This window comes from Marmota monax, unplaced genomic scaffold, assembly GCF_021218885.2.
Source record: "Marmota monax isolate L192 unplaced genomic scaffold, Marmota_monax_Labrador192_F-V1.1 WCK01_AAM20220418_F8-fsc00179, whole genome shotgun sequence".
Lineage (NCBI taxonomy): Eukaryota > Metazoa > Chordata > Mammalia > Rodentia > Sciuridae > Marmota > Marmota monax.
In genome coordinates this window covers 4,935,365-4,949,773 of record NW_026695200.1, presented here as the reverse complement: position 1 = coordinate 4,949,773, position 14,409 = coordinate 4,935,365, and positions in this window count along the sequence as shown.

The following is a 14,409-nucleotide window of genomic DNA, read 5'->3' as shown; positions in this document are numbered from 1 at the left end:
TTTCTTAAGTGTCCTACAATTTTTAGAAGTTTTTCACCTCCTTGCTTATATTTATTCCCAGGTATTTTTGAACGCTATTGTGAATGGAGGTGTTTTCTTGACTTCCTTATTGTGTGTATTGGAAAGTTATTGATTTTTATGTCAATCTTGTATTTTATACTTCTGTGATTTTTTATGAGCTCTAGAAATATTCTGTTAGAGTTTTCCTTGGGGTATCTACTATATAAAGGATCATGTCATCAGCAAACAGAGAAAATATGACATTATTTTTCTCTCTTGTATAAATATGCTCTTTAAAATAACATGATATGTACTCTAGGATAAACTATATACTAGGTCACAAAAAAATTTTCAATACATTTTAAGGGTAAATCACAAGCTTTCTGATAACAGCATAATGACTTTACATAAATCTTTGCCAGCTGGAATACTGATGGTGGATTAGTATTCAATTTAAATTCATTTGAGAAATCATGAATTATTTATAACAATAACAGTTTTAAACTGTTAAAAGTCATGATATATTATCAAATATCTTTACTGAAATGAAGATAAAGTATATTTAAATTTATACATCACACTTATAATGGTGCTCAGGAAAATTATAACTGTAATGCTTGAATGGGGGAAATAAAAAATCTATAAATTTTTTATTGATTTTTTTAAAAAATAAATGACAGTAGAATGTGTCACAATTCTGATTACATGTATACAGCACAATTCTTTATATCTCTGGTTGTATATAAAGTATGTTGACACCAAATTCGTGTCTTCATACATGTATTTGGATGATAATGTCCATCACATTCCACCATCCTTGCTAATCCCCTGCCCCTCCTTTTCCCTCCCACCACTCTGCCCCATCTAGAATTCATCAATTCCTCCCTTACTCCCCACTCCCTACCCCATTATTAGCCAGCCTCCTTATATCAGAGAAAACATTTGACATTTGTTTTTCGGGGATTGGCTAACTTCACTTAGCATTATTTTCTCCAATACCATCCATTTACCTGCAAATGCCATTTACTCAGCAATAAAGACCTATAAATTTTAAAGAGTTAAAATTTCACATAAAACCTTCAATTAAGAAGTAAAATAAATAAAACTACAAATAGTTGAACAGAAATTAAGGAAGTCAAAATCAAAAATAGCAAATAAAAGGAAACCATATTGTTCTTTAAATTTTTAACAAAATTTATGAAACTTTCATGAGATTGATTAAGAAGAAAGTTTTTACAGTTTGTATCTGGTATATCACTCAAAATGCTCATATGTTAAAGTCTTGTTTCCAAAGTTGGAAAGTTATAAAGTATTTAACAGAAAGGATGTAGTACATGGTGTTTGGGATATTGGAAATGTGCTCTCAAATGGTATAGTGTAACCACAGCTGCTTCTTCTTCTCTCTGTCTTTTTTTGCTTCCTGACATAAGCAGTTTTACTCTGCCACACAGTCCTATAATGATGTATTGCCCCACCAGAAACCAAAAATCAAAAGGGCTAATCAATCATGAACTGGAACTTCTACAATTGTGATCCACAACAAAACTTTTCTCTTCATAAGTTGACTATGTTGGGCACTTATTATAGTAAGAGAAAACTGACTAGATGAAAGAGAAGACATAAAGTACCAAGCTAAGAAATGAGGGAGGAGATCATATAAATGCTATGGAAATTTTAATATTTATAGGTACTACTGAGAACAACAAATCATAAAAATTAAATGCAATTAACAAATTTCTAAAACTGCCTCTAGAAAAATTTAAAAGCAAATAAAATTGAGTTGAACTATAACAAGTGAAAATTTTGACTGGCAAAAAATAACCTGAGTATGAATGAAATTTAAGAAACAGGGTCTCTGGTGAATTACAGAAAATACTAAGTAAAATATATCAGTACTGTAAAATATTTTAGAAAAAAACCACTCACAAATTCATTTTTGAGATATTACTACAATATCAACTTTCCACAAATAATTTTTAAAATCTATAGTTCACAGTTATCATGAACATAGCAAAATACTCTAACAAAACAATATAAAACTAATTTTAAAACATCAATAGGATATAATCTATGAAACTGTGTGGTTAGTTCCACAGTGCAAGGTTTATTTATGATCTAAAAATTCATATAGGCCTAATATCAATAACATGACACATACTCTAGGATAAACTATATGCTAAGCCACAAAACAATCCTCAATGCATTTTTAAGGGGGAATCACAAGCTTTTGAATACAGCATAATTGCTTCACATAAATCTTTGATAGAGGGTAAGCATAACAAATACAATAGATTCATAAAATAATTTAATATAATTCAGCACTACTTCGTTATAAAAACTTGAACTATAAAATATAAAAATTCTTCAGCCTGATAAAGAATATCTACAAATCATCTATAGCTATTTTTCATGCACAATGACATAAATCAGAATAGATTTTCTAAGCTTGGAAGCAAGAAAAAATTTTTCCTCTCACCACCTTTATTCAAAATTACATTAAAGGCTTTATTCAAAATAACAAAACAATGAAAAAACTATTACACAAGTTAAATAGAAGAAACATAAAAATCTGTTATGAATTAAAAGCTTTATCCAGTATATAGAAAATTCCAAGGAAACAAACAAGAAAAATTAATAAATGAGTTTATCAAAGCCCCAGGGTATAATATGCCCAAAGATACTGTACAGTCAGTGTTGCCTTTTCTTTATAACTAAAAAAAGGACAAAAATTTTTAAAAATTGAAATATTAAAAATGCAATGATATTTCTATTGACTGGGGAAAAGGATATGAAAATAAAATTATTAATACAATTTTCTTCATAATAATTTTTCTAAAATTAACAATGCATTTTTAAAAGAAGAATGGAACTTTTACGTTGATTTAAAATGCAAAATGTTTAATGCTAATAAAAATTGAAATCTAAATGAGCACAAATTCATAAACAAGATTTTAAGAGTAGATGTTATTCAAATAATTTCTAATTCAGTCTCCAGTACTTCTTTATCCCTTCCCCTCATCCCATTCTCTATTCCTTTTGTTCTATTTATCTTTCTGCCATTTACCCATAGTTATTTTTTAATTAGTTTATTGTAGATGTACGTGATAATGAGATTCACTGCAATATATTGTGGTGAGCCCTGTTCTTAGACCGCTGCCGCCATTAGAAGATGGCGCCGGTCTCCGTTGTGGATCTTGGTAAACAACTCCTTATTTGGGAGAGCTGGTGCGCTGTCCCTCAGTACCCTATGAGAAAACTCCGCGTGGCAGCTTTGGATTGGACTTGAGTAAGCTTTATTAGGCTGTGTGTGGGTGCAGCGTGAGAGAAGCGCGCTTGAGAGAAAACTAGAGTTAAGGCCTGAATAAACCGCTGAAAGAAGAATCCTGTGTCATGTCTTCCTTGCTGGCGAGGGGGTCACGACAATATATTCATAAATGTATATAGGCAAGTAATGTCAGATTAATTCCACTGGCTTTTCTTTTCCCATTCCCCACCCTTCCTTCTTTTCTCTTTATATTCTCCACTGATTTTATATTTTTATGGCCCGTTTTGTGTGTGTGTATGTGTGCGTGTGTGTTGCCTTTTCTTTATCCAATGAACTGTTGAAGTGTACCAAGGTTGTTCCTGTACCTTAACTATTGTACATTTTACTGTTATAAAAATTGATGTGGATGCATCACTGTAGTGTGCTGATTTTATTTTTTAATTTTTTTAGGTGTAGCTGGACATAATAGTTTTTTATTTATTTATTTATTTTTATGTAGTGCTGAGGACTGAAGCACTCCAACACTTAATTACAACCTCAGCCCTGATTTTATTTTTTTAATTTGATCTTTTTTATATATACATGGCAGAAGGGTGTATATTGACATGTTATACATATATGAAAGATAACTTAGTCTAATTAGTATTCCATTCTTGTGGTTGTATATGATGTAGAATATGACTTGTGGTGTATTCATATTTGAACATAGGAAAGTTGTATTTAATTCATTCTATTGGCTTTCCTATGCCAATACCCCTCTCTTCCCTTCATTCCCCTTTGTCTAATCTAATAAACTTCTTTTTATTCTTCCACCAGTTATTGTGTGTTAGCTGTATCAGACAGAACATTCAGCTTCTGATGTTTGGGTATTGGCTTATTTCCTTAGCATGTTAGTCTCCAGATCCAGACATTCAATAGCAAAGTCATAGTCATTCTTTTTATGGCTGCATAATATTTCTTTGTAGATATATTTTTAACCATTCATCTGTTGAGGACACCCAGGCTGTTTACATGGTTTAAATATTGAGAATTTAGCTGTTATAAATTTGGATGTGTCACTGCAGTATGCTCATTTTAAGTCTTTGGGTATATACCAAGGAGTGAGATAACTAGATCAAATGGTGGTTTTATTCCAAGTTTTCTGAGGAATCTCCATGCTTCTTTTCAGAGTGGTTGCACAAACTTACAGTCCCATAAAAAGTGTATGAGAATATCATTCCCCCCATCCTCACCTACACTTATTATTACTTGCATTCTTGATAATTGCCATTCTGACTGGAGTGAGATGGAATCTTTGTGTACTTTTAATGGGAATTTCTCTAATTGCTAGAGCTGTTGAATATTTCTTCATATATTTTTTGATCATTTGCATTTCTTCTATGAAATCATTGTTCAGTTCTTTGTACATTTATTAATTGGGTTATTTTTTGTGGTACAATGTTTTTGAGTTCTTTATATATCCTTGGGATTAATGCTCCATCTCTGGTGCAGATGACACAAATATTTCTCCCATTCTATAGATTCTGTCTTCATATTCTGTGAAGAAGTAATTTAGGTTGATACCTTCACATTTATTGATTCTAGATTATATTTCTTGTGCTTTAGGAGTTTTATTGAGGAAGTAAGTTCATATACTGTCATGATGGAAATTTGAACACACATTTTCTTCTACTAGTTGTATGGCCTCTGGTACAATACCTAGGTCCTTGATCCACCCAGAGTTGAGTTTTGTGCAGGGTGAGAGAGCAGTATAATTTCATTCTACTACATATGGATTTCCAATTTTTCCAGCATGATTTGTTGACAGGGCTTTCTCTCCAGTGTATGTTTATGACATCTTTTTCTAGTGTGAATTAACCATATTTATGTGACTTTTCCTCTGTATCTTCTCTTCAGTTCCATTGGTCTTGTATGTTTTGGTACCAGCACCATGCTGTTTCTGTTACCACAGTTCTGTAGTACAATTTAAGGTCTGGTATTGTGATCTCCACTCTGCTTTTTCACTCAAGATTGTTTTATTCATTCTGGACCTCTTATTTCCCAAATGAATTTCATTACAGCTTTTTTCTCTTTCTATGAATAACACCATTGAAATCTTAATAGAAATTGCATTAAATATATATAATGCTTTTCATATTATGGTCAGTTTGACAACATTAATTAGGCCTATCCAAGAACATGGGTAACGTTTTCATCTTCTAAGGTCTTCTTCAATTTCTTTCTGTAATATTCTATAGATATCAATGTATAGTTCTTTCACTTATTTTGTTAGATGATTCTAAAATAATTTTTGAATCTATTGTGAATGGGATACTTTTCCTAACTTCTCTTTCAGTGGATTCATCATTGATGTATAGAAATACAATTGGTTTATGGGTGTTAATTTTATATACTGACACTTTCCTAAATTCATTTATGAGTTCTAGAAGATTGCTGGTGGAATTATTTGGGTCCTCTAAATGTAGAATCATGTCATTGTCAAGTAGGAATATATCAAGCTCTTCTTTTTCTATTTGTATATTTTTACTTTCTTTATTGCCTAATTTCTCTGAATAGAGTTTCAAGGACTATGTTAAATAAAAGTGGTGAAAGATGGCATTCTTGTCTTGTTGCAGGTCTGAGAGAATATTATTTCAATTTCTCTTCATTTAGAATGATGTTGTCCTTGGTTTTAACATGTATAGCTTTTACAATGTTGAGGTAGGTTTCTACTATCCATAGACTTTCTAGTGTTTTGAACATGAATGGATGCTGTATTTTGTTAAATACTTTTTCTGAATCTATTGAGATAAATATGTAATTATTTTCTATTGATGTGATGAATTACATTTATTGATTTTCATGTGTTGAAACAACATAGCATTCCTGAGGTAAAACTCACTTGATTATTGTGATATATATTTAGCTGTAGATGGACACAACACAATGCCTTTATTTTTATATGTTGCTGAAGATTGAACCTGGGTCCTGCCCAGGCTAGGCAAGCACTCTACCGCTAATCCACAATCCCAGCCCTGTGGCACTATATTTTTAATGTGTTATTTTATATGATTTTCCAATATTTTATTAAAAAATTTTTATCTGTGTTCATCAGGGATATTGGATTAACATTTTCTTTTTTCTTTTCTTTTTTTTCCTTTTCTTTTTAAGTGACTTTGTCTGGTTTTGGCATCAGGGTGGTACTAACTTCATGAAATTAGTTTGGAAGGGTTATCTTTATTGTGTGTATCATGGAACAATTTGAGGAGGATTTATGTTATTCTTTCTATAAGATCTGGTAGAACTTGGCTGAGAAGCCATCTGGTCCTGGGTTTTTTGTGTTGGCAGGCTTTATTTATTTATTTATTTATTTATTTATTTATTTTAGTTTTCAGTGGACACAACATCTTTTTTATTTTTTTTAATGTGGTACTGAGGATCAAACCCAGTGCCCAGTGCATGTCAAGCAAGCGTGCTACCATTGAGCCACATTCCCAGCCCCTGTTGGTAGGCTTTTGATGGTGTCTTCAATTTCATTGTTTGAAACTGATCTGTGTCCTTTTGATTCATGAGTGTATGTCATATGTCTCCAGAAATTTGTCAATGTCTTCAAGATTTTCTATTTTATTGAACTATAAATTTTCAAAATATTTTTCTAATTTTTGTCTGTGGTGACATTTCTTTCTTTTTCATTATCAATTTTAGAAATTTGAATTTTTCCCTTTTGCTCTTATTCAGCTTGGCTACTGGTTTATTGGTGTTATTTTTTAAATAACCAACATTTTGTTTTGTTGATTTTTAAAATTGTTTTTAGTTTTTTTTTCCCATATCATTGGTTTCAGCTCTGATTTTAATTATTTCCTATCATCTATTGCTTTGGGGATTGATTTCTTCTTTTTTCCCAAGGGATTTGAGATGTAATGTTAAATTATTTATTTGTTGACTTTTTCTTCTTTTAATGAATGAGCTCAATGCAATGAGCTTTCCTCCTCAGAACCATTTTCATAGCGTCCCAGGGATTTTGATATGTTGTTTTGCATTCTCATTTACATCTAAGTATTTTTAAAATTTTATTCCTGGTTTCTTCTGCTATCCATTATTTAGGCAATTTCATATTATTTAGCTGCCAAGCATAGAGTGACTTCTATTTTTACTTAATCATTAATTTCTAATTTTATTCCATTATGATGTGAAAAATGTAAGGTATTATCTCCATTTTTTTGTATTTGCTCAGAGTTACTTTATAGCCTAAGATATGGTTTACTTTAGAAAAGGTTACATATGCTGTTTTGAAGAAAGTGCATTCAGTTATTTATGAATGAAATATTCTATATATGTCTGTTAATGCTAAATTATTAATTGCATTTTTAGTTCTATATCTTTTTTAATTATATATTCCTTGGAGAGGCATGATAAAGTCACCCACTATTATTTTGTTGTGGTCCACTTGATTCTTGGAATTGTTAAGTGTTTATTTGATCCACATAGTTGTTTCATTATTTGGGGCATAGATACTTATGATTGTTAGGTCTTGTTAATGTATAATTTTCTTAAGCGGTCTGAAATGACCATTCTTATCCCTGCTATTAACTTTGGCTTGATGTTTCTTTATATAATATGAAGATAGAGACCTCTGCTGTTCATGGTCTTATAGTGTCCCTGAAAGTTTCCATTATCTCTCCATTTAGGGGGAGACAAATATCAACAACAACCATTCAAAACAATATACAGCATTAAACCAAATAGTTTCTCCTATGGCATCTACAATGTTAATTGTCACAATAAAAAGACATAATGTGATCAGGTATTGCCCACAGTTAAAACAGTAACTTTGCAAAATGGTTTACTATGAGAGGCAACCAACACCTCATTAGGGGGTTCTTCTTCCTGCCAAGAAGAACCCCCTAATGAGGCATTGGTTGCCTCCCATTGTAAGCCACCTAAGAAATTAAAGCCTAGAATAATTAGTTAAGAACAAATGAAAAAGTAAAAAAGACAGTTTCAAAAAGGTGAAGCCCCTGATATGTCCAGTCCACACAGGAGCTGGAGCTAGACAATTAGAAAATGGCTCCTGTAGTTTATGTAAGGGGGTTCATCAAAGGCAGGAATTTCAAGGATGGAGACATGCTTTGTGATGTCTTGCAGTCTGCAGGTTGATTGGCATCTTGGCAGTTCACACCAATCTCAGAGAGGCTGTGCAGCTAGAGCAGGGCAAACTATCTCAGGTGATGTATGGGATCTTTGGCAGAACTGAGGGAGAAGTTTGCATCATCAGGAGTTCTAGCCCTGTGAGGGTGCCACAAGAAGTTCCCAATGCCAGACCTAACTAACCCTCACTAGCTATATTGCCTATGTAGTCCACATATAGCCCAAGATGGCTCTGAATATCTCATCCATTTTTAATTTATAAATGTAGATGAGAGATAAATTATGTTGAGTCACTGGATCCTTGATCTGAGGGTCTTATAATCTATTATTATGATATAAAAAGTATTAGTACCAAACATATCATTTCAATAAATATCATGTAGAAGGTTTCAACATGTTTTCAGGATGGGAGCCAATTAATTTATAAAGAATTTGATCAGCTAGAGATGCAGGGCCCATGAGATTGGTCCTGCTTTTTTAAGTACTTGGGTGCTCTGATGTATCCCCATGAGGTTTAAGCCATTATTATTGTTATGTTAAACATCCATCAGTTGATTTCTAATTTTTTCCAAATTTCATAGGGAAGTATGATATTTAGCTGTAGTAATACATGCATACTTATATTTAGCATGGTATTTAAGCCTTTGTTTGAACTTGAGAGCAGAAACCTCATTTTTAATATTTGTAATAATATCTTTCAACATATTTTATTTAGTTTTAATCTCTTTGTCAATACTTACCTAATTGCATAGTAATTTAGAAATATTTTGAGCCAAATTATTAAGAAAATTGACTTAGTTATATTACCTTTTTTAAAATTTATTGGATATCTATCACCCATTTTTTCTTATTCTTATATTTCCAATAATTAAAACATAAGAGGATTGAATATAGGGTTGCAGGCCATAGCAGGAACCCTCCTTGTGGTTCCTGCCTATAAAGTTAGGTATGGTGCCATTTGTAGGATGGAGAAAATCTGAGGCAACAATTACATATCATAGATATTTTTTTAATATCATTCTCCCTCAAAGTTAGAATATTACCAATGAAACTTTCAGGGGTCATATCACATAAGAGAATTGATTACGACCCGATATATCATCAAATAAGGAATAACTCTTATAAATCTAAATGTGAATTATTGATCTTTCTAGTGTAACATCAACCCATTTGCCAGGCTTTAATTTGGCCTTCATTACATGTCTATAAAGTAATACCCAAATAATATGCAGCAAACTAAATCATATGAATTTTTAAAGAATCAGAATAATTGTATATCTAATCTTATTTCTATTTTCTGAAAATAGTTTTAGATAACTCAATTATATTTTTAGCTTTGTAGATCTTTTACTAAATTAAGTATCTAAATTAAACATGGTTGCTTACAAATTTCTCCTAAGAAGTAAATGAAACATATTTAGTAACAGCACTTTCATATTAAGCCTTCTTGGCTTTAGACTTTCTGTAGGAAGTGGAATGTTCATATGGTTACCTTTTTTATCAATTTTTGAAGATCAACCTAAAATTTATTTATCACTACTAGAGATGTTATGTTTCACTGGCAAAGCATTTGTAAATTTTATTCATTTAGGAAAGTTGCCAATTTCTAGTGCAGAATGATTAGGGCAGTAAAATATTGGTGGATAGTCTGTGGAAATAACTGCTTGTTATGAAAAAAAATTCATTTCAATAATTGTCCCATTTAATCTTAAGTTCTAAGGACCAGTATGATTAGCTGGACTACATCATTCCTATGCTATCCTTGCCTCAAAAGCTACTTTCAAGTAATCAGCATATTCACCATAGGACCAACATATAGTCAGGTTCCTACTTAGCCAGCATAACGAAATCCAGCATCATTAATAAGTGTAATGTTTATGTGTAAAATTTCCCATCATGTAAGTATCATTAGTATATACTGGCATAAATCCCCTACTCCACATCACTAGGTACATTAAAGGTGTATCTGGGGAATAGGTCCACTAAAGTCTCTCCATAGATTTTACTTACCTGACAGCTCAACAAAGCCAGCATGGCTATAAAAATTGTGGTTGGAGATTTAATTTCCTTTTGTTGAGCTATCTATTCAGCCTGAAGTGTCAGGATTTTCAGTTGTCTTCATGATGATTTTTCTGGAAATAGACAAGTATAGACTCTATCCTTTGAAATCTGAATTACACTATTGCTCCATGTGTTGCTCAGAAGCAGTGAGATTTTAGTAACACAATTTAAAGAAATTTTTTGAAATAATTTTGAGATTTAGTGAAGACATGTAGGGTATTATTTTTTTCTTTTTTCTTATTTAAAATTGAATTTAAAAGTTGATATCATTCAAGTCAATGTTATTGAACTGAAAAGGGCATTACAGTAAAGGAAACCTTAGTTTTTACCAAATGTATGGTTTAATTTTGTCTCTAGTAAGAGATTGAGCAACAAAATTATAAAGTGGAATCAGTACCAATGTTGAATGTTAGTTTTACAACTTGCTTTTTTACATACCCTAACCTTCTATATCACTAGCTTAGACCTTCCTGTATATAACCATATAGATTTTCCTATCCATAAAAATCTTTTCCTTCCAACTATCAAAGCCTTCAGTACATAAAGACCTTTTTACCCAGAAATATTTTTCTTCATTCCTTCTAGAAATTATTAGTCTTTCTTTCCTCTCTGTAGAATCCTTTTTTTTTACATTTTGGAACAATCCCTATAAATCTTTGAATCTAGACAAATTATTGTACTTTAATAAAGAGAAATATTTTAATTGAAATGTAATCAAAACTTTTGGACATTTTTGGATATAGGATTATATCTGTTGACCATTTTATGAAAACATAAACAATGTTTATGTACATAGGATTGTACCTGTTGGGACCTGTTGTACCTTGTTTTTATTGATGGCATAAGAAAATTATAAGCATTTCCTTTTTTATTAGTTTAAGAAAATACCAATAATATTAAATATTATCCTATGACATTTAAGGAGTTAAAATTACTTGATGTTGGGATGGGGTTGTGGCTTAGCAGTAGTCCAACTGCCTAGCACCTTCAGGGGCCCTGGGTTTGATCCTCAGCACCATGTAACAATAAATAAATAAATAAAATAAAGGTATTGTGTTCAACTATAACTAAAAAATTAATATTTTTCTAAAAATTACTTGATGTTATGTCTAATAGTATCTTAACTTTATATGTCAATAAGTTTCTCCTGAAATAAGTATTTACATGATTAATTACATTTACCTTAACTTCAATATATTTATTTTTGACTGCAGAAGGCAGGAAGCAAGTAAATGTAAATAACAATATAAGCTATGTTTTTTTTTCCTATTGAAGAAAAATTGTTTGAAGTAAATAGACATAAATGTTAGTTATTCTAGAAATTAGAAACTATATAAATCTTTTAAACAGCTGGGAAAATGTGCATTAATATTGAAGTCATTTAAATATTATGAGTGCACTGTTTTTCCTCTTTAAACTTTGACCTTATGTAATGTAGTTAGGTAAAATATAATCTGTGTACACACATTTACAAATCAGAGAAATGAAAGTTTGGCAATTATGAAAACATTGTGAAATAAAATCTCACTCAGATTCCCAGCTTTTGCTTTCCTAATTGTCAAATTTACCCTTTGGTAATATCCCTAAAAGATAAAATAATGTGTGACAGAAGATAAGTAGAATATCCTTGTTAACATTACAATTAATTTTTGTAATTTTTCCTTAGTAGTATAGCTGTAAAAAAATTCATTGGGGAAACCTGTTAATAGAATTATGAATTCTATTTTATTTAACCTATCATTGAGAAATTTAAGCCCATAGAGCTGCTGCCAAAGACACAAGAGCTCATGGGTTTGGATTTTGTCTGTAAAGACTTTTTTTTTTCCTCGAGTATCTATTTGTAAAATAAAAGAAGTGTTCGCAGGTGGGCACTTGCCTTTAAGGAACAAAGACTGTAATATGCAAGCTCAGCAAAGCAGGAGGGCGGGGCTGGAAGGCCCACCCAAGCAATGGTGGGAGGGATTGAGAGGAAGCGAAAGCGCAGGAGGCAGGGCTTGGAAGAAACCCGCACAAAAGGAGTCTCTTTTGTAGGGAAACACCTTGTGGTCAGAATCACTTCCCTGTGCTCTCTATATTACCCAAAATTTTGCCTGCATCCTGCGCTGCCTTGAGTGTTCCTGTGTTTGCCCATCTGAAGTTAAGCTTTGGCGGAACTTTGTAGGCCGGAATCGGCCATGTTTGTTTTGGGGGCCTAAAGGCTGGGAGTGGCCATGTTTGTTTTGGGCACCACCGGACTGGAAACCTCTTTCAATATAGTTCTGCTGTTTGGCCCAGCCCTAGAGCCACTACTACCTCCACCATGTAACCCCGCCTTTTTTGTATCCCCCTGCGGCAGTGCTGCGGTGTTTTTTAGGCTGCTTTTCCTTGCCTATTGCTGACTCCTTGCTGCAAGTTTCAGCACCAGTGGTGGGGAGGTGGGGTTATACTGCTCTGGTCCACAGCAAATAACTTCCGCCCAAAAGGCGGGCTTTAGCTATTGAGAGACCAATCACGGGACAGGATGAATCACACTAGGTTGCATTTGGTACTTAAGTTAGTTAGAATCACCATGTTTTTTGCAGGGTTCCTAAGAGTCACAGACGCTGCCAGTGGCTCCTCCTGCAGGTTAGAGATCCTGCTGCAATCTGTGGTTAGGGTACTCTGTCGGGCCCAGCTTTCTAAATTTCCTTGGTTACTGGGTAACCTATCTTACTTTCCCAAGATAGGCTTCTCTTTAGCAGCATTTTGCAAAGATGTGGTGTGGCTGTGGTGGGGAATATGCCCGCTCAGTTTAAATTACCCAACCACTTCTAAAAACTGTAGAAGCTGCATCCTTTCTCCCTGAAGTTGTGTCCCTTCTCCCTGAATTCCTATTTTAGTAAGAATTTAAGCAGATAGACTTTTTGTGGAAGAGTGGTTTTATATCAGGTTATCAAAAAATGCACCTCCCCTACATACACACACACACACACACACACTATAATATATATATATATATATATATATATATATATATATATATATATATATATATATATTCGGGTGCACTCTGTACTTTTGAGGAGAGGGTGGCTTACCTGCGTTTCTACATACTTCGAATTCACTTCTGGGGCAGCTTCACTTCTTAGATCCCATGTGGGGTACCAAATATGGGGAGGCCATCATTAGAGGGTTCTTCTGCCAAGGAGAGTGTAAGCCACCTAGAATAATTAGGGTAAAACAAAAGACAAAATTGGAAAGGCAGTTTCAAAACGTGGAGCCCCGGATATGTTCTGTCTACATAGGAGCTGGAGCTACACAATTAGGAAATGGCTCCTGAGGTTTATTTAAGGGGATACATCAAAGGTGTGGATAAGGTTTCAAGAGTAGAATCTTGCTTTGTGACATCTTGTAGTCAGCAAGTTGATTGGCAACTTGGCAGGTCACACCCATCTTAGAGAAGCTGTGTGGCTACAGCAGGGTACACAATCTCTAGTGCTATGTAGGACCTTTGGCAGAGATAAGGAGGCAGTTCACCTGCATCAGCTGGTCTATACATGTAGAAGTGCTGTGGGAAGTTCTCCATACCAGACCTATCCCCTCACTGGCTGTGATGCTAATATAGTACACATATAGTACACAGATGGCTCTTGACAGTTTACAATTTTAAATGGAGAATCAATTTATATAGGGGTGATGATTATGTTGGAGGAGGAGAGACAATACAAGTAAAGAAAATAAAGGATGAGCGAAAGAATAATAGAGATTGGCTGTTAGCAGAGGAAAAGAGAGAATCAATGGAACCAGATAAGTGAGAGAAAAAATATATAAAATATATAAAATAAATTTTTAATAAAAATTAAAATAAAAGAATACAAGAACAAAACCAAAATATACTGCTCAAACATTGTAGTCCTCAAAACATGGATTCATGAAAAGTAAATGCCTTCAAAAATGTTAGAAATGAGAAAAAAGAAACAAATGTGGATAAGTATAAG